Source organism: Mobula birostris, chromosome 18, assembly GCF_030028105.1.
Source record: "Mobula birostris isolate sMobBir1 chromosome 18, sMobBir1.hap1, whole genome shotgun sequence".
Classification (NCBI taxonomy): domain Eukaryota; kingdom Metazoa; phylum Chordata; class Chondrichthyes; order Myliobatiformes; family Myliobatidae; genus Mobula; species Mobula birostris.
This window is the reverse complement of record NC_092387.1, coordinates 57320952-57342475: the sequence shown is the minus strand read 5'-3', so window position 1 is coordinate 57342475 and position 21524 is coordinate 57320952. Positions and strand designations below refer to the sequence as shown.

General features: G+C 40.5%; 1 protein-coding gene across 2 annotated transcripts in view; it reads right to left on the bottom strand.

Moving 5' to 3' along the window:
• Positions 1-16478, bottom strand: part of csk (C-terminal Src kinase) — a 138205-nt gene extending 121727 nt beyond the window's left edge. Inside the window, exons 1-2 of one of the 2 annotated variants that reach the window (XM_072282746.1) lie at positions 16374-16477; positions 12364-12434 (exon numbers count right to left, since the gene is read on the bottom strand). The gene's annotated coding sequence lies outside the window, so the exon portion shown is untranslated. Of the gene's footprint in view, positions 1-12363; positions 12435-16373 lie in introns of both variants that reach the window. The other variant, XM_072282747.1, reaches the window with a different exon arrangement.
• Positions 16479-21524: the final 5046 nt, after the last annotated feature.

Genomic DNA, 21524 nt, shown 5'->3' with positions numbered 1-21524 from the left:
CTGAAAACTTGGAAGCAATCTTAAAAATGAAGTTTAAGTGAAATTAAAATTCCACCGCTTCCATGATGAGGATTGTTAGCTCAGGCATTTAATTACTCATCTAGTAATCTTAACAACTCCCACCACCATCAGGGCTCAAAAAACAGCAAACAAGTAACATGCACTCCATTTATCTACCCAACTTTCAGATGTCAAATGGAAAATTTTATACATTGTACTAGTTTCACGATCCAAAACTGTTACACTGCTCACATGTACTGCATTGAAATACATCAAATGCACTTTCTAGCATGGGCATGAGATGACACCATTACTTACATTTGGACAAGAATTTGATGCTGTTAGGGCTGCATTAAGTAGAAATTTACAGCACATAATTTGTTCTTTCCAGTAAAAATTCAAGTAACCCCAATATATGGTCTTCTGTTGATTTTGTTATGGTTATTATTCTATGGATTTATTGAGCATGCCAGCAAGACAATGAATCTCAGTGTTGTATATCTTGACCTATGTACTTTGATATTAAGTTTACATTGGAATATTTTGGACATTTTTAGAAATCAGACTTTTGTCAAAGGTTAAGCTGGTTTTTAATATAATGCTTCCATGCAAACTCTGGAACAAGATTGGACTGTAGATTAGATCAATTTATAATAAAGGGTAGATTTTATAAATAGTGGATTCTCATTAATTGGGACATTTTGGGACCAGTACATTATGGCCCAATTAAGTGGCTGCCCCAATTATCCAGTTTCATAGAAATAGTTAAGGTAGAAACCATTTAACTACATTGTGTTACGCAGTTACATGCAATATAGAACAAACTGCTGAACGGATCCTGACCCGGATCTGGGCCGTACCCTCCAAATATCCGGACCTGCCTCTCGGTTTTTTTTTTTGCACTAAATTACTTTCCATTTTTCTATTTCCTATAATTTATAATTTAAATTTTTAATATTTACCAATTTTTACTATTTTTAATATTTAATATTTGTAATCCAGGGAGTAGGAAGCGCAGAATCAAATATCGCTGTGATGATTGTATGTTCTAGTATCAATTGTTTGGCGACAATAAAGTATAAAGTAATTAGAACACTATCAATATTAGTACAGTACTATAAAATTGTATTAGTTTGTAATAGTTATCAACATCTAAACCGTGGAACATCTGGACAACAAAGATGCACATAATCAGGATGCTCTTCATTGACTACAGCTCAATGTAATCCCTCAAAACTAATTAATAAGCTTCAAGACCCCAACCTCAATACCTCCTTGTACAAATGGATCCTTGATTTCCTCACTTTCAGATCCCAGTCAGTTCAGATTGGAAACATCTCCTCCACAATCTCCATCCGCACAGCTGCACCACAAGGTAGTATCTAGCCCACGGTTATACTCACTTTATACTTATGATTGCGAAGCTTAGCACAGCTCCAATGCCATATTTAAGTTTTCTGACAACACCACTGTTGTAGGCTGAATCAAAGGTGGTGACAAATCAGCATATAGGAGAGAGACTGAAAATCTGGCTTAGTGGTGCCATAACAACAACCTCTCACTCAATGTCAGCAAGACCAAAGAGATGATTATTGACTTTATGAGGAAGAAACCAGAGATCCATGAGCCAGTCCCCATTAGGCAATCAGTGGTGGAGAGTGTCAGCAACTTTAAGTTCTTCTGCGTTATCAATTCAGAGCTCCTGTCATGGGCCCAGTAAACAAGTGCTATTACAAATAAAGCATGACAACACCTCCACTTCCCAGAAGTTTGCAAAAGATCTGGCATGACATCTAAAACTAACAAACTTCTGTAGATGTGTGGTGGAGTGTATGTTAACTAGTTGCGTCATGGCCTGGTGTGGAAATACCAATGCCCTTGAACGGAAAAGCCCACAAATAGTAGTGGATATAACTCAGTCCATCACATGTAAAGCCGTCCCCAACATTGAGCACATCTTCACAGTGCTGTCACAGCAAAGCAGAATCCATCATCATGGACCCCCACCATCCAGGCCATGCCCTCTTCATGCTGTTGCTGCCATCTGGACAGTGGTACAGGAGCCTAATGACCCACAACACCAGGCTCAGGAACAGTCATTAATCCCTCGACCATCATTGAAATATATCAGGAGGGATAACTTCACTCTCCCCATCACTGAAATTTTTCCACAAACTATGCACTCACTTTCAAGGACTCTTCATCTCATGTTCTCAATATTTTTTTTTGATTTTGCAGTTTGTCATCTATTGCACATTGGTTGTCTGTCTGTCCTGTTGGTAGTGGTATTTCGTTGATTTTGTTTCTTGTATTTACTATGAATGCTCATAAGAAAATGAATCTCAGGGTTGTACAAGGTGTCATATACTGTATGCACTTAGACAATAAATTTTCTTTGAAATTTGAACTTTGAATTCATCCAGTATACTGTCGTGTTCTTTTAATTGACTGTAAATGAACAAAATTAGTAGTCACCTAGGGCAATTCTTTTCGGCTAGTGTCAAATCTTTTTGTGGCATCTTGGCAAGGGTCTGAAATTTTTTTGAAGTCAATAAAAGACAAATTATCAAAAATCACTGTTCTTTGAATCAGTGCCCCATGGTCAAAATGGATAATACAACACACAAACACATGCAACTGATGCCATTTAAAAACTGCTCATGTTTAGCATGGTGTAGTGTCTAACAGCCATGCAAGTGCATGCGAATGACACTAGTTAGAAACTCTTCGATCTGGATCGAAGAATGAATATTACAGTTAATATGAACAGGTGCTCAATGTCAGATGGACAAGTTAAGCTACATGGCCTGTTCCTATGATGTACAATTCTGATTTTTATTGTCTTAACAGGTTTACAAGGAGGTAAAAATGAATAATTAAGTTCGTAAAATGTTATCCAAAACTCAAAGCAAATATTTAAGATTGGTGGCCATTTTTGAAGAAACACACTGCATTTTGTCCTTCATTGTTTTTATTAATGTCACTCTTAGGAGACTGTCATAACAGATACTAACCACAAGTAGAGCACTCTAACTGGCTGCACCATGGGGGGAGGCTACTGCACAAGATCAAAGTAAGCTGCAGAGACTTGTAAACTTAGCCAGTTCCATCATGGGCACTATCCTCCCTAGTATCCAGGACACCTTCAAGGAGCAATGCTGCAAAAAGGTGGTGTCCATCATTAAGGACCCCCATCGCCCAGGGCATGCCTTGTTTTCATCTGAAAGGAGGTACAGAAGTCCGAAGGCACAAACTCAATGATTCAGGAACAGTTTCTTCCCCTGTCGTCCGATTTCTGAATGGATGTCGAACCCATAAACACTATCTCACTACATTTTTTTTCTATTTTTGCGCTACTTATTTAATATAACTAATATACTTAGTAACTCAAATCTTTTTCTATTATGTATTGCATTGTACTGCTGCCACAATGACAACAAATTATATGACATATGGCAGTGATATTAAACCTGATTCAGTACATAAACAGTAGGAAACACCCTGGATACAAAGAATTGTTCAAATTTCCAGCTGACGTTAAATAAGTGTGCAGTTCCCAGAAGAATCGGCAGCTCTTTTACTTTCCAAATACAGTTCTTGCAATACAGGCAGGAAGCTCAAAATTTCTTGCAGCATTAGATCAAGGTTACAAATTATGACAATTATGTAGTTGTTACATTTCTGCTCAGGTTAATGGACAATTTGTTGTTCGATAGTCCTATGCATAATCCCAAATGGGATCCTGGTTTAGCCATAGATTACTACAGCCCAGAAAGAGGCCCTCCACCCATCTAGTCTGTGCCAAACCATTATTCTGCCTAGTCTCATCTACCAGTACATGGACATAGCTCCCCCATAACCCTCAGAACTTCTCTTAAATATGCAATCAAATCCACATCCACTACTGCCAATGGCAGCTTATTCCACATTTGCACCACTCTCCGAGTAAAGAAGTTTCCCTCAGATTGCCCTGAAATATTTCACCCTTAACCTACAACATTTAGTTCTAGTCACACCCTCAGTGGAAAAAACCTGCTTACATTAACCCTATCCATACCCTTCATAATTTTGTATACCTCTTATCATTTATTCCCTTATCATCCTAAAGGGACCAATGTATAAAGTCCTAACCTATTCAACCCCTCCCTGTAACTTGGGTCCAAGTCCCAGCACCATCCTTGTAAATTTGCTCTGTATTCTTCCAATATTACTGATGTCTTTCCTGCAGGTAGGTGAACTGGACATAATAATCCAAATTTGGCTTCACCAACATCTTATACAACTTCAATATGACATTTCAATTCCTGGACTCAATATTTTGATCTATGAAGGCTAAATGCACCAAAAGCACTCCATGATCCCACCTACCTGTGATGCCACTTAAAGAATTATGGATCTCTATAGTTCCTCAAAACTCATTTTACAAAATACTCATTCTAATCTTCCACTAAATTGATAAGCACAATGTTCTGTAAAGCAATTTCAATTATGACCTGACTTGGTCCAACCAGGCAGAGTTCACTGCCAAGAAGGCCCACCAGGACCCTTACTTCCTGAGAAAACTAAAGAAATTTGGCCTGTCCCCTAAAACCCTCACTAATTTTTACAGATGCACCATAGAAAGCATTCTTCTAGGGTGCATCACAACCTGGTATGGAAGTTGTCCTGTCCAAGACCAAAAGAAGCTGCAGAAGATCGTGAACACGGCACAGCACATCACACAAACCAATCTTCCGTCCGTGGACTCACTTTACACCGCACGCTGTCGGAGCAGTGCTGCCAGGGTAATCAAGGACACGACCCACCCAGCCAACACACTTTTCGTCCCTCTTCCCTCCAGAAGGCGGCTCAGGAGCTTGAAGACTCGCACGGCCAGATTTGGGAACAGCTTCCTTCCAACTGTGATAAGACTGCTGAACTGATCCTGGCCCAGATCTGGGCCGTACCCTCCAAATATCCAGACCTGCCTCTCGGTTTTTTTGCACTACCTTACTTTCCATTTTTCTATTTTCTATTTATGATAATTTAAAATTTTAATATTTACTAATTTTTACTATTTTTAATATTTGTAATCCAGGGAGTGGGAAGTGCAGAATCAAATATCGCTGTGATGATTGTACGTTCTAGTACCAATTGTTTGGCGACAATAAAGTATACACTGTCAAACCAAGCTTTCACTTACATTATTAAAATGTTGATACCAACCAGCACTTACCACCCACCATGAGACATATAGCTCAGTGCATACTGATGGCATAAATTGAGATTTATATTGAGCAATACATTTTGTTCTACTGACACTTGAAAACTGGCCTCAGAGTAGAGGGCATCCCTTTAGAACAGGGGTGAGGAGGAATTTCTTTAACCGGAGGGTGGTGAATCTGTGTACGTCATTGCCACAGACAGCTCTGGAGCCGAGTCACTGGGTAAACTTAAAGCAGAGGTTGATAGTAGGGGCGTCAAAGGTTATGGGGTGATGACAGGAGAATGGTGCTGAGATAAATAAATTAGCCATGATGGAATGATGGACCAAATTGTCTAATACTGTTTCTATGTCTTATGGTCTAATATGTTCAAGTCTAAAAGTACTGAGGCTCGCCATATTTTTCCAAATGCAAGCAGCAAACAAGGCACATGATGCAAACTTTAAAAGGGCATTTACGTTAAATGGACAAAAATAAACATCAGATGCAGCAAAATAAAAGTGCAAGTGTCTAATGCTTTCAGAACTGAAGTAATCGTAAAGAGCAAAGAGGCAATTTAAAACTGAAAGGTTCCAGATCATTTATCAATTATAGGTGTACAAAGAGATGAAAGATCTTCCGTTAACTAAAGCAAAATTATCAATTTACATTAAAACATTTCTTCAGGAGGATACATTTTATTGTGAAATGGAACCTTTGGCAAGCCCGGAACTCAATGCACATTCCTCCCTCTCGGTTTTGGTACAACCGGCTTGCTTTGCAGTTCTGAGTCAATCACACTGATGTGTGTACACCAAAGAGGCAATGACACTACAACCTATTGTTGTTCTCGCAAAAATTACGACAACTTTTACTAAAATGAAGTTTGCACCAATAACAGCATTTTGCCCAGCCCGTTCACCTCTCAAGCTTTGCAAATTGAAACTTTCCCAGTGGGATGCAAACCAATTGTTGGACTATGTACAGCTTCAAAATACGTACAATGATGACAGAAATATGGGATAAATCTTTCAAGTTTGTCCTCTGTAAAGTAGTGCAATGTCCACAAACAAGACTCGAGATGATTTATCACTAGTACATCGAAGCATGCAGTGAAATGTGTCATTTGCATTAACAATCAACACACCCAAGGATAAGCTGGGAGCAACCCACAAGTCCAGTGGGAAGATAGTTGGGCAACAACACAGAACACACACAACAAATGTGTTCTTCCCTCCCACTCACATACACAGCCCTCTAACCCTTCAGTCTCTAGCAAACTCCGATTCAGAAACAGAGACACAATGGGCCTTCAACTACCCCAGTGGACACAATCCACAGATTATTTCCATTGAAATGTTATGTTTTAGCACCAATGGATCAGCAATAACTGTTTTCTTTTAAATATTCTGATTTAATCCACACAGTACAATGATTTCAGGATCATCGTTTACATAATTGGTAAACATACAAATGCTAAACATCCTAAACATACAGAATCCGTGTTTCTGGATTAGCAAATTTGCAGATGACACCAAGACCGACAGACAGGAAGGTTATCAAAGTTTACAGCAGGTTCTGGACCAGCTGGAAAAATGTGCTAAAAATGGCAGGTGGTATTTAATGCAGACAACTGTGAGGTATTACATTTAGGGAGGACAAACAAGGGTAGAACTTCCACGGTGAGCAGTAGGGCGCTAAAGAGTGTGGTAGAACAGCCAGATCCAGCAATACATTTTCATAATTCCCTGAAAGTGGCATCACAAATATACGGTGGAAAAGAGAGCTCTTACTACATTGTCTTTCACAGATCAAAGTATTGAGTACAGGAGTTAGGAAGCTATGCTGAAGCTGCATATGAAATTGATAATGCCTGATTTGGAGTATTGTGTGCATTCTGGTCAACTACCTATCAGTAAGACTGAAAGAGTGCAGAGAAAATTTACAAGGATGTTGCCAGGACTTGAGAACCTGAGTTATAGGAAAAAGTTGAATAGGTCAGGACTTTATTCCTTAGTGTAGAAAACTGAGGAGAGATTTGATAAAAGTATACAAAATTATGAGGGGTATAGAGAGACAAAGTAAATGTAAACAGGCTTTTGCCATGGAGGTTGGGTGAGACTAGAACTAGAGGTCGTTGGTTAAGGCTGAAAGGTGATTTGAATTGACTACTTCTTACTTCCTTCACGTACATGAGTAAAAATCTTTACATTATCTCTGTCTAAATGTGCGATCATACTAATTTATAATAATCTATAATGAATAGAACAGGCAACATAACAGAAATACACTCAAATTAGCATGAGTTAATCAGTCTGATGGCCTGGTGGACAAAGCTGCCCCGGAGCCTGTTGGTCCTGACTTTTATGCTGTGGTATCGTTTCCTGGATGGTAGCAGCTAGAATAGATTGTGGTTGGGGTGACTGGGGTCCCCAGTGAACCTACAGGCCCTTTTTACACACCTGAAATCATGGAAAGTTCACAACTACAGGTGCCCTGGGCTGTCCGCACCACTTTACGTAGAGTCCTGCGATTAAAGGAGTACAGTTCCCATACCAGGCAGTGACATAGCCAGTCAGGATGCTCTCAATTGTGCCCCTGTAGAAAGTCCTTAGGATTTGGGGGCCCACACCAAACTTCCTCAACTGTCTGAGGTGAAAGAGGCGCTGTTGTGCATGGGTGGAAACTTCACTCAGAGAGTAAGTGACAGTTTTGGACCAAGCTGCCAGTGGAAGTGGTGGATTCGGATTTGATTTCAACATTTAAGAGAAATTTGGGAATATACATGGAATGAGAAGTATGGAGAGCTATGGGCTGGATGCAGGTCGACGGGACTAGGCAGATTAATAATTCGGTACAGACTAGGGCCTTTATCTGTGCTGTAGCATTCTATGAATCCAATCAAGATTAAAGTCTTAAAACTAGAGAGCAAAACCAGCTCAACACCACCAGGAGCAATGACAATCCAGTGAGAGTTCATCCCCACCAATACTAAATACTGACAATCCAGTGAGAGTGTTTATCCCCACCAATACTAAATAATTTAGTTCTCCCCCAAGCTTCCTTATCAAAAAGCACTTCATTGAAGACTCTAAATAATCAGAGTAAACCTAATTTTTATCAAGAACAATGTTATGACTAAATGAATGAAACATGTTGCAGTAAACAAACAAGTAAATTTAATATATCCTATACACCAAAAAGACAAAATTCACAGAACTAAATATTTAACTTTTAATACATAATTTCTCAAAAATTTCTTCGGATGTACCGTGAAGAGCATTCTAGCTGGCTGCAGCACCGTCTGGTATGTGGGGAGCTACCGCACAGAATGCAAATAAGCTGCAGAGCTGTAACTTAACCAGCTCCATCACGGGCACTAGCCTCCATAGGATCCAAGACATCTTCTAGGAGATTCCATCATTCAGGACCGCATCTCTCAGACCATGCCTTGTTCTCATTGCTATCATCAGCAAGGAGGTACAGAAGCCTGAAGGCACACGCTCAACTATTCAGGTACAATTTTTTCCCCTCTGTCATCCGATTTCCAAATGGACATTGAAGCCATGAACACCTTCGCTAGTTTTTTTTTTAAATTTCTATTTTTGCACTGCTTATCTAACGTCTATTTAAATACTGCAATTCAGTTTTTTCTCTATTGTGTAATGCATTGTACTGCAGCCGCAAAGTCAACAAATTTCACGATGCAGGCTGGTGATATTAAGCCTTATTCTGATTATTTTAAAAATACATGGGTTGAGATGATGCAGGCTGCACTGCCATTGAATTAAAATCAAGATTGATCTGATTTTGACCACAACACCACTTCCCAAGTCATTTCCACGACCTCAAATCCCAAAGAGTCGAAATTTGTTATTCTCATCCGAGGTCACACAATGTCATTACAGGATCTAGCAGTAGAGCCAAGACTGAGCTGCAGAGGGTGTTCAGTCAGCTCAAACCGGCACTCAAATCAAGCCACTTTGTATGGAAATCCCAGAAACTTGAACGATGCTCATACAAAGGTCTTGGATGATTCTTACATTCAAATCAACAATAGAGCGTTTGCATTGTTTGGGTGAAAATACAGAACTCAACAAATCCTTTTTTATAAAGCTCCGAATGACAAAGTATGTAGGAAATCGTGAGATCAGCCTGGGTACCATGCACTCTCATGGATTCAAAGTATTCCCCGAGAATTAAATGCAGGTTTGGTGTTTGATACAATCTTGCTGCATTTCTGTACAAAAAGTCTACAGTCATGTAAAAACACATCAAGTGTGACCTCCGGGCAACGAACAGTTGAGCAGACATGCGAGATCACAAACGATTAGTCTTTCAGGCGGAAGCATGTTCAAGATTAAACTGTGCATTTCAAACTGCAGCAAATTTCTCTTGAGCACAGAACAGGAGGTGGCTCCAAGGTTCTCAGAAAAAAGAACCTATAAGTTTGAGCTCAAAATGAATAATGCTGCAAAACACTTAAGCCGGAAAGATAAATACCTGACATGAAATATTAACTTCTTCCTGTTCACAGATGCAACGGTTTGTAGAATGTGTTCAATTTTTTTTTAAATTTGAGTTCTCATTTCATTACTTATTCTCAATATTCCCAATGTTTTCTGCTTTATAAAAATTAAAAAGTATGAACTATCGCGTGTAGACGATAGGAAAAGTTTGACAAGCATTTGACGTCACTGCTGAGAGTTTAGCTTAGATTCAAAACAAAATTGTGAAAGCGCTATCTGATTAGATCACCTCAATCTATTTGTACAAGTCTGTGACAGACCATATTTCAACATTTTCATTGGAAGGCATGAGAAAATTGACTGCATTATATCCTATACCCCAACAATTGATGTCACTTAATGTACAAAAAGCCACCATTAACATTATGGCACTGTAATTTTTTTTACTTATAAACAATAAAAAAGTTTCTATAAATGTTTTTCTGCACTTCACAGAAACAGAACATAGTAAAGTTAAGCTTCTTTGATTTAGAAGACAGGTAAAACTTAGAATCCAAGTGCTTATTTTAAAGGCCACTACTAGGTAGTTAAACGTTCTATTAGATTTTAATTACTTAATACAATTCACAAATTAACAACATTTCATAATAAGACAAGCTATAGATGCAGAATTAAGCAATTTAACCCATCAAGTCTGCTCTGTCATTCCACATGGCAGATTTATTATCCCTCTCAACCCCATTTCCTTGCCTCCTCCCTGTAACCTTTGAAACCATTTCTAATCAAGAAACCATCAATCTCTGCTTTAAATATACCAAATGACTTGGCTTCCAAAACCATCTGTGGTAAAAAAAAATTCCACAGTTTCACCATCATCTGACTAAAAAAATTCCTCATCTCTCCTCTAAAGGGACATCCATCTACTCTGAGGTTGTGTCTTCTGGTCCTGGATTCCCTCACTATAAGCAGCATTCTCTCCACGTTCACTGTATCTAGGTCTTTCAGTATTCACTAGGTTCCAATGAGATCACCCCTCATTCCAGTGAAGGGGGAATCCCATTGAAACCTGCCAGTAAGTACTGGCCCAGAGCTATCAAACACTCCTCAGACGCTAACCATTTCACTTCTAGGATTATTTTTGTGAACCTCCTCTGGACTCTCTAAAATGCCAGCACATCCTTTCAAAGGGTCCCAAAACTGCTGTCCATATTTCAAGTGTTGTCTAGCCAATGCCTTACAAAGTCTCAGCATTACATCCTTGCTTTTATATTCGGATCCTCTCGAAATGAATGTTAACACTGCATTTGTCTTCCTTACCGCTGACTTAATCTGCAAGTTAACCTTTAAGGGATTCTGCACTAAGACTCCCAAATCACTTCATACTTGATTTCCGAATATACTCTCCTTTAAGAAGAACCTTCATTCTTTCTACCAAAGTGCATGACTATACACTTCCCTACACTGTAGTGCATCTGTCATCTCTTTGCCCATTCTCCTAAACTGCTCAAGTCTTTCTGCAAGTCCTGCTTCAACACTACCTGGCTCTCCACCTATCATGACCATTTGGCTCATTACCAATGGCAGAAAAATCAAAATCAAAGTCACATGTGCAGATGAAAAAAAAAAAATCACAATTTCATTCACATAGAACAGTGCAATTTTCAAAATACCGGCAACAAGCTTTACTTTATAATCCTCTGCACAAAACTGTGACTAGAATACAAATGGTTATTTGAACTCTTCATATCTGGGTTCATTCTACACAGAACTAATTGTAGAACAACCCAAACAACATGCTCTCCTGACGTTGAGTGAGACTAGAGCTATCGGATACAAGGATGAAAGGTAAATATTTATGCAGAACTACAGGGGAACCTTCTTCACTTAGAGAAGGGGTTCCCAACCTTTTTATGCCATGAAGCCCTACTTATTAACTGAGGGATCTGTGGACCCCAGGTTGGGAACATTTGAATTAGAAGGTGGTCCAAGTGTGAAATGAGCTGCCAGTGGAAGTGATGGAAGCAGGTTTGATTGTTGTTCAGGTAGTTTGGATAAATACCTAGAGTGAAGGGGTACGAAATGCTATGGCCCAGGGATGGGTCAATAGGACGAGGAAAAAATGACAGTTGGGCATGGACTAGATGGGCCAAAGGGTATTTTGCTCTACAACTCTCACTGTAAGGAAGAACCCATTTCTTCCACATTGGCATCTTCTGCCATCACAAATGAACATAATTCTAGAGCACAAATCCAAGTTTACTCATCAAACTTTGTTCCTAATACAAATTCTTGATGTATTCAGAATTCAGGTTTTGTTATCATTACCATAAATGCACGGCATTTTAATATTCAGCATCAACTGAACAAGCTTGGTACTTATCCTCCACTGTTTAAAAAAAAATCTACCATCACAGAGGGGTGTCTCTGACAGCCAATCCAGCAAAGAGCAGAGATTTCAAAGGTCAAGTCAAGAGACACTCTGATCAAGTAAAAGGGAAGGCCTCAGCTGGCAATACAGTCAGCAGTTAAACTGACAGTTAATATCATTGACAAAAATCCTCAAATGGAGAGCTGCTTAATGCAGGAATTTGAATTCTCTGATTGAATAGTTCAGAAGGTGGAGAAAGTAGAGGAGCAGACAGAAGCAGAATCAGCTGTACCTCAGGAGAATTTTTATCCAGTTTATGCAGGGGAATCAAATAAAAACAAACCTTATATTTATACACTGCCTTTCATTTCACTTTCAGGATGTCTCAAAGTCCTTTAGGGCCAATCAAGTACTCTGGAAGTACAAAACAGTTACTGTTATAAAGTCGGAAATGCATCAATTTATACACAAACACCAATATGACAATAAGATCTCCTGTATTGATTTTAATATTAGCCAGGACCTCAAAAACGTTGCTGTTCTTCTCCAAAAACAGCATTACCAGTATGTATTGTCCTCTACACCACCTCAACTCACACACTCATGGCTCCCTTGAATGCATCCACTTCTTTGCAACTCAAATTAAGCCCATTCACTAAACGTCTCTGGTTGTGGCTAAAGGTCAACAAATTAAAAGTTTCATTCTCTTTAAAGATACTGCCTGACCTGCAGACTATATCCAACAAATTCAATTTGAATTACAAAACATCGATCTTCTCAAGTTATACAAATCTATTTCTTTCAATGAACTGAGATTATGAACCATGCTATGAACCGTTGTTCACAGATTACAAATTAATGTCATTCAAAGTTAGCTGGAAGTAAACAAAAAGTTGCATTGCAGAAATGCAAAGTTCTTCATCAGTCACAGGAGATAATGGTTTCTGTCTCAGGGCTCAGAAAACAGAATTAGCATGGATTCAGCAGGCTCCATCATAGGCATAACCCTCTCCGCTTTCCAGGACATCTTCAGGAAACTGTGCCTCAAGGAGGCATCCATCATTGAGGACCCTCGCCATCGAGGACAAGTCTTTTTGCTGTTACTACCATCAAGACAATATGGAAGACTGATGACCAACACTGACTGATTCAGAAACAGCTTTTTACCTCCTCCAGATTTCTGAACAGTCCACCAACACAATTCCTTTTTTTGCACTACAGTATTTAGTTTTGTAATGTATAGATTTTTGTCTTTGCACTGAACTGCTGCTGCCAAACAAGTTTCACGTCACATCAATGATAATAAATCTGATTCCAATGTGTTGATAGTTTACTCAAGTAGTCTCTGCTCCAAGATATACAGCTACCAATTACAAGTCACATAACATTCATTTCACAAAATACATATGCTTTCTGCCTAAAATATGCTCCGGAGCGACAGACATTTACAACAAAGGAGATCGTTACACATTACATCTACACTGGCTCATCGTAACAGCTATCAAAACACAATAAACACATTCATATGCTCACTACCCCACTTCTTCACGCGAATTCCTATTAACAGGAGCAACAGCATCCTTCTGGTGACCAAATTCCCAGAAAGTATAGGCAAAAACAAAACGAATAACGTCACTAGTCAATGGACAGGGCTGTGTTCAAGGACTCATCTGTGGATCTGAATGAATACACTGTGGTTGACACAGACTTTATTAAAACAGCTGTAGACGAGTGTACCCAGGGAAATCTTTCAGAGATTTCCCTGGATGAACCATGAAATCTTTAATCTATTGAGGGTCAGGACAGAGGCATTTAAGCAAGTTACAAGAGGTCCAGATATGATCTCCAAAAAGCAATCTCATGGACAAAGTGGCAATTCCAGACTAAACTTCAATCAACGAAGGATGCGCGACAGTTGTGGCAGGGCCTGAATACTATCACTTCTTATGAAGTCCAGTTCTGGTCACCTCACTATAGGAAGGATGTGGAAGCATTGGAAAGGGTACAGAAGAGATTTACCAAGATCCTGCCTGGTTTAGAGAGTATGCATTATGATCTGAGATTAAGGGAGCTAGGACTTTACTCTTTGGAGAGAAGGAGGATGACAGGAGACATGATAGAGGTGTACAAGATATTAAGAGGAATAGATAGACAGCACCTCTTCCCCAGGACACCACTGCTCAATATAAGCGGACATGGCTTTAAGGTAACGGGTGGGAAGTTCAAGGGGGATATGAGAGGAAGATTTTTTTTTAAACTCAGAGAGTGGTTGGTGTGTGGAATGCACTGACTGAGTCAGTGGTGGAGGCAGATACACTAGTGAAGATTAAGAGACTACTAGACAGGTATATGGAGGAATTTAAGGTGGGGGGTTATATGGGAGGCAGGGTTTGAGGGTCAGCACAACATTGTGGGCTGAAGGGCCTGTATTGTGCTGTACTGTTCTATGTACTAAAGTAAAAACAAGCGCCTCAATGATAACCAATACGGTTCAAGTCTTTACTTCAATACCTCCTGGTGCAACTGGATCCTCAATTTCCTCACTTGTAGATCCCAGTCAGTTCAGATTGGCAACATCTCCCCTGCAATCTCCATGAGCACAGGCTGTGTGCCTAGCTCCCTGCTCTACTCACTTTATACTCAAGACCGGGTGGCTAAGCAGAGTTCCAATGCCCTATTCAATAATGCTGACAACACCACTGCTGTTGGTCGAACCAAAGGTGGTATCAAATCAGCATATATGAGCGAGATTGAAAATCTGACTGAATGGTGTCACAGCAAAAACCTCTTACTCAATGCCAGCAAGACCAAGGAACTGATTATTGACTTCAGGAGGAGAAAACCAAAGGTCCGTGAGCTAATCCTCAGAGGATCAGCGATGGAGAAGGTCAGCAACTTTAAATTCCTTAGTGCGATCATTTCGGAGGTCCGGTCCTGTGCCCAGCACGCAAGTGCAGTTATGCAGAAAGCATGGCAGCACCGCTACTTCCTTAGGAGATTGTGGAGATTCAGCATGATATTTAAAACTCTGACAAACTTCTAAAGTAGTGTGGAGGAGAGTATATTGACTGGAAAATCCAACAAAACTAGTCAGTACGGCCCAGTCTATCATAAGTAAAACCCTCCCCACCATTGAGCACATCTACATGAAGCACTGTCACAAGAAAGCAGCATCCATCATCAGGGGCCCCACCATCCAGGACCTGCTCTCTTCTCGCTGCTACCATCAGGAAAAAGATACAGGAGCCACCGGACTCACACCACCAGGTTCAGGAACAGTTATTACCCCACAACCATCAGGCTCTTGAACCAGAGGGGATAACTTCATTTGCCCCATCATTGAAATGTTCCTCCAACCCATGAACTCTCTTTCAAGTAGTCTTCATCTCATATTCATTGCTTATTTATTTATTATTGCTATTTCTTTCTTTGCACAGCCTGTTGTCTATTGCACACTGGACAAACACCCACATTAGTGCAGTCTTTCATTGATTGTGTTATGGTAACTATTCTATATGTATGGAGTATGCCCACAAGAAAATGAATCTCACGATTGTATATGGTGATATATATTCACTTTGATAATAAATTGAACTTCATACATAGTCTTTGTACATAGTCATTCTCAAATAAAATTAGAGTACTCTCCAAAATATTCTGTACATTAAAGACACGCTAAACTTTTGCTCTGTTCCAAAACCAATATCAGCAATTTAACAGCTTCTCAATTCCATTAAAGGATCATTCATCCAAAACATTAACTCCTCTCCCCATAAAACCTAGACAATTATTTCGAGCACCTTTTTATTGTGCTTTTAATCAGTAAATTTAAGCTTTTGGTTAGCTATCCCACCCACAACTGTCATTGCCTCGCTGAGCCGATGCTGCACAGATACAGTGTTCCTCCACCCCCCCCCCCCCGCCCACCGCAATACAACACTCACAAACATTTGAAGGCAACACCCAGGAACATCAACATTGCTTATCTACAGCGGACCCTCTTTTAATCTTGTCAACATTGTCACCAGTGCTTATTGCAACAATAACAACCAAAAAAGGTGGGGGGGGACTTGAGCTCGATGGGTGGGAAGGGGGTGGAGGAAGTCAAGGCACGCTGTATGAAGGCTCCCTCCAGGGGAAGGCCTGGTGCTGGGTCAACACCCCCGCCGCCTCACACCCTCTGGACTCTGGCCCGCACAAGTCCCACCCTTCCACGACAGGCCTCAGGTAATCCACTCCTCCCGGACAGCCTAAGATGCTTAGTCCGCCTTGCAGGCTTCTTCCCCTGCCTTGACCCTTCAGCCACAGGTCACACAGACCAAACCCCCTATCGCCCTACCCGCTCTCACTCACCTTCCCCTCCGGCAGCTACCGCGCAAACACCCGCCTGTATCCTCGCTCGGCGAAGGGCAGGACCTTATGCCGCCGCCTCGCCTTTGCCCAATCCGATCCACCGCCAGCCGCCGGCTCGGCTTTAATGGACGTCCCAACCACCAATTCTCTGGGCCCTTCTCGACCGCACCCGCCAATCAGCGGCCCCGCTCGTCTATTTCCTGCATCGTTCGTTCATATTCATGCCCGGTGAACCGTATAGACCAATCGTAGTGCGACATCAACGATTGGTGAGAATGAAGAGAAATCTAACCAATCACTACTCCGATCAGTCTGACCTACCAATAGGCGCATAGGGGAGATGGGGGGAAAAAAAACAGACAACGGACCACTGATTGGTGGAAGAGCCACCAATTAGGAAATACTTTCATAATCCTGGCGAACGCAGGAAAACTTGAAATTCTGAATTGAAAATCTACAGACAATTGGTTGCTTTGAATTGATCCATATCCAGCATCTTACTCAAGCAAACAATTGCTCAAAACAGAAATTATTCCAATATAGTGAAATTAAAAATAAAATGTATTCATTACAAGGTTAAAAATTAAGAAATAACATTCTTTATTCACTGTAATTTTCCAATATTTCTTATTTTTCCACCTGTTATCTCATTCTTCAAAAAATTTGTATAAACGCAAGAAAAAAATCTTACAGGGCTCGACAGGTTAGATGCAGGAAGAATGTTTGCTTTGCCTGTGGATTGCAGAGCGAGGCATCACATCCAGTATAAAGGGTAGGTGATCCAGAAATTATATTTTTTCACTCTAAACGTGGTGGTTCTCTGGTGTTCTCTGTAATAGATTGTGGAGGCTCAAACACTCATTGCATTCAATGGAGAAATCATGAGTTTCTTGGGTTTTAAATGATTCAAGGACTATAAAGAAATTTAAAAGAAGATAGTGTTTGAATCAGAATCGGAACCAGGTTTAATATCACTGATGTGATATGAAATATCACACATTTAATATCACTGTATGCCGTGAAATTTGTTAGTGTTTGGGGTAGAAGATTAATCACAATCTTATTGAGTAGCAAAGCGGGCTTGAGGGGCTGAATGGTCTTTCTCTATTACCTGATCTCTTATATTCTCATGTTGCTGTTTTTTCAAACATCCTAAGCTACGTGCCTGCAAGTATATTTTTCAAAGGTTCATTCATTATCGAAGTATGGATGCAGTATTCAAATCTGAGATTCATCTTCTCCAAATAGCCATGAAACAAAGGGAACCAGAGAAGTTTTTTAAAAGAAAAACATCAAACCCACCCCCAGCACAAAAAAAAAAAGAATGGTTCCAGCAACAGCAAGCGATGGGATCCACAAACACCTTCTCCGGCATCAGAAAGATCCATCCCATCAGCGATTCAAAAGGCAGGCAGTCGGCGCTGAACCCTCACTCGTATTCCTCATTCACTGCATCTGCTCATACATGTACTTTTACATATGACAATGAACTCAAAATTGACTCTAATGTTTGGATAATGTCACTGTGGGGAGAAACAGGCTCTTCAGATTTGGAACCTAGTATAAATCATTGACTGAGATCAATCATTGAGGATTGATATCTCCTGCTTTAATTTATTTCATTGGTTCAGATTCAGTCAAGTGAATGCAGCCCAAGTTATACTGTCACAATATTCTTCTGTATAATCTGATAACATTTTATCAGGAAACCCAACCATTAATTTTATTCTGGTTCTTTGGTGATTGCATTGTTCAGAGTTACAAGATGACAATTACTTTTAAAATAAGACCATAGACATAGGAGCATAATTAGGCCATCCAGCCCATTGAGTCTGCTCTGCCATTCAATCATGGCTGATCCTTCTTTTTTTCTCCTCCTCAACCCCAGTTCCTGGCCTTCTCCCCATAACCTTTGATGCCACGTCCAGTCAAGAACCTATCAATCGCTGCCTTAAATACACACAGTGACTTGACCTCCACAGCTGCCTGTGGTAACAAATTCCACAGATTCATCACCCTTTGGCTAAAGAAATTTCTCCGCATCTCTGTATTGAAAGGGCGCCCCTCTATCCTGAGGCTGTGCCCTCTTGTCCTAGACTCTCCCACCATGGGAAATATCCTTTCCACATCTACTCTGTCTAGGTCTTTCAACATTCAAAAGGTTTCAATGAGATCCCCCTCATCTTTCTGAATTTCAGTGAGTACAGACCCAGAGCCATCAAACATCCCGCGTATGATAACCCTTTCATTCCTGGAATCATCCTTGTGAGCCTCCTCTGGACCCTCTCCAATGCCTGCACTTCTTTTCTAAGACGAGGGGCCTAAAACTGTTCACATTACTCAAAGTGAGGCCTCACCAGTGCCTTATAAAGCCTCAGCATCACATCCCTGCTCTTGTATTTTAGACCTCTTGAAATGAATACTAATATAGTATTTGCCTTCCTCATCACTGATTCAACCTGCAAGATAACCTTTAGGTTGTTCTGCACAAGGACTCCCAAGTCCCTTTGCATCTCAGATTTTTGGATTTTCTCCCCGTTTAGAAAATAGTCCACACATTTATTTTTACTACCAAAGCACATGACCATGCATTTTCCAACATTGTATTTCATTTGCCACTTTCTTTCCTATTCTCCTCATCTGTCTAAGTCCTTCTGCGTTCTACCTGTTTCCTCAATACTACCTGCCCCTCCACCAATCTTTGCATCATCTGCAAACTTGGCAACAAAGCCATCTATTCCATCATCTAAATCATTGATATTCAGCATAAAAGGAAGTGGTCCCAACACCGATCCCTGCGGAACACCACTAGTCACGGGCAGCCAACCAGAAAAGGATCCCTTTATTCCCACTCGCTGCCTCCTACCAATCTGCCAATGGTGTAACCATGTTAGTAACTTTCCTGTTATACCATGGGCTCTTAACTTGGTAAGCAGCCTCATGTGTGGCACCTTGTCAAAGGCCTTCTGAAAGTCCAAATATACAACATTCACTGCGTCCCCTTTATATATCCTACTTGTAATCTCCACAAAGAAATTCAACAGGCTCGTCAGGCAGGATTTTCCCTGAAGGAAACCATGCTGACTTTGTACTATCTTGTCCTGTGTCACCAAGTACTCCAGCACCTCATCCTTATCAATTGAATCTAACATCATCCCAACCACTGAGGTCAGGCTAACTGGTCTATAATTTCCTTTCTGCTGCCTTCCTCCTTTCTTAAAGAGTGGAGTGACATTTGTAATTTTCCAGTCCTCTGACACCATGAGACCAACGATTTTTGAAAGATCATTTCTTATGCCACCACAATCTCTAAAGCTACCTTTTTCAGGACCCTAGGGTGCAGTTCATCTGGTCTGGGTGACTTATGTACCTTTAGCTCTTTTAGCTTTTTGAGCACCTTCTCTCTTGTAATAGTAACTGCACCCACTTCTCTTTCTTCACACACTACAACATCAGGCATGCTGCTAGTGTCTTCCACAGCGAAGACTGATGCAAATTACTCAGTTAGTTCATTAGCCATCCCCTTGTCCCCTGTTATTATTTCTCCTGCCTCATTTTCTAGCGGTCCCATATCCATTCTTATTTCTCTTAGAAACATAGAAATAAAAGCATAGAAAACCTACAGCACAATACAGGCCCTTCGGCCCACAAAGCTGTGCTGAACATGTCCTTACCTTAGAACTACCTAGGCTTACCCACAGCCCTCTATTTTTATAAGCTCTATGTACCCATCCAAGTGTTTCTTAAAAGACCCTATCGTTTCTGCCTCCACCATTGCTGCCGGCAGCCCATTACACGCACTCACCTCTCTCTGCATAATAAACTTACCCCTGACATCTCCTCTGTAACTGCTTCCAAGCACCTCAAAACTGTGCCCTCTCGTGCTAGCCATTTCAGCCCTGGAAAAAAGTCTCTGACTATCCACATGACCAACGCCTCTCATTGCCTTGTACACCTCTATCAGGTCACCTCTCATCCTCTGTCACTCCAAGGAGAAAAGGCCGAGTTCACTCAACCTATTATATTTTTATATCAACCTCTTCTATTTTTAACATACTTGATAAAACTTTTACTATCCACTTTGATATTATTTGCTCGCTTGCTTTCAATATTTCGTCTTTTCCCTTCTAGTGATTTTTTTAGTTGCTCTCTGTAGGTTTTTAAAAACTTCTCAATCCTCTATCTTCCCACTAATTTTTGCTTTGTTGTATGCCCTTTCTTTTGCTTTTACAATAACTTTGACTTCCCTTGTCAGCCACGGTTGTACTATATTACCATTTGAGTATTTCTTCATTTTTGGAATACAGATGTCATGCATCTTCCTCATTTTCCCAGAAATGCACGCCATTGCAAGTCTGCTGATATCCCTGCCAGCAGCTCCTTCCAGTTTACTTTGGCCAACTCCTCTTTCATACCACTGTAATTTCCCTTACTCCACTGAAATACTGCTACATTATTTTCTCCCTATCAAATTTCAAGTTGAACTCAATCATATTGTGATCACTGGTTCCTAAGGGTTCTTTTACTTTAAGCCCCCTAATCGCCTCTGGTTCATTACATAACACCCAATCCAGTATAGCTAATCCCCTAGCAGGCTCAATGACGAACTCCACTAAAAAGCCATCTCTTAGGCATTCAACAAACTCACTCTCTTGAGATCCATTTCCAACCTGATTTTCCCAATCAACCTGCATGTCAAAATCTCCCATGGCTACCATAATATTGCCCTTTTTACACACCTTTTCTCTTTCCTGTTGTAATCTGTGGTCCACCTCCCAGCCACTGTTGGGAGGCCTGTGTATAACTGCCAACAACGTCCTTTTACCCTTGCAGTTTCTTAACTCAACCCCCAAGGATTCAACATCTTCCGATCCTGTCACATCTTTCTACTGATCTGATTCCATTCTTTACCAGTCGAGCCACACCACCCCCTCTGCTTAACTTCCTATCCCTCTGATATAAAGTGTAACCTTGGGCATTCAGCTCCCAGCTACAACCGTCCTTCAGCTATGATTCAGTGATGGCTACAACATCATACCTGACAATCTGTAATATTGCAACAAGATCATCCACTCTATTTCTTATACTGCGCGCATTTAGATACAACACCTTGAGTACCGTATTTGCTGTCCTTTCTGATTCTGCATCCCT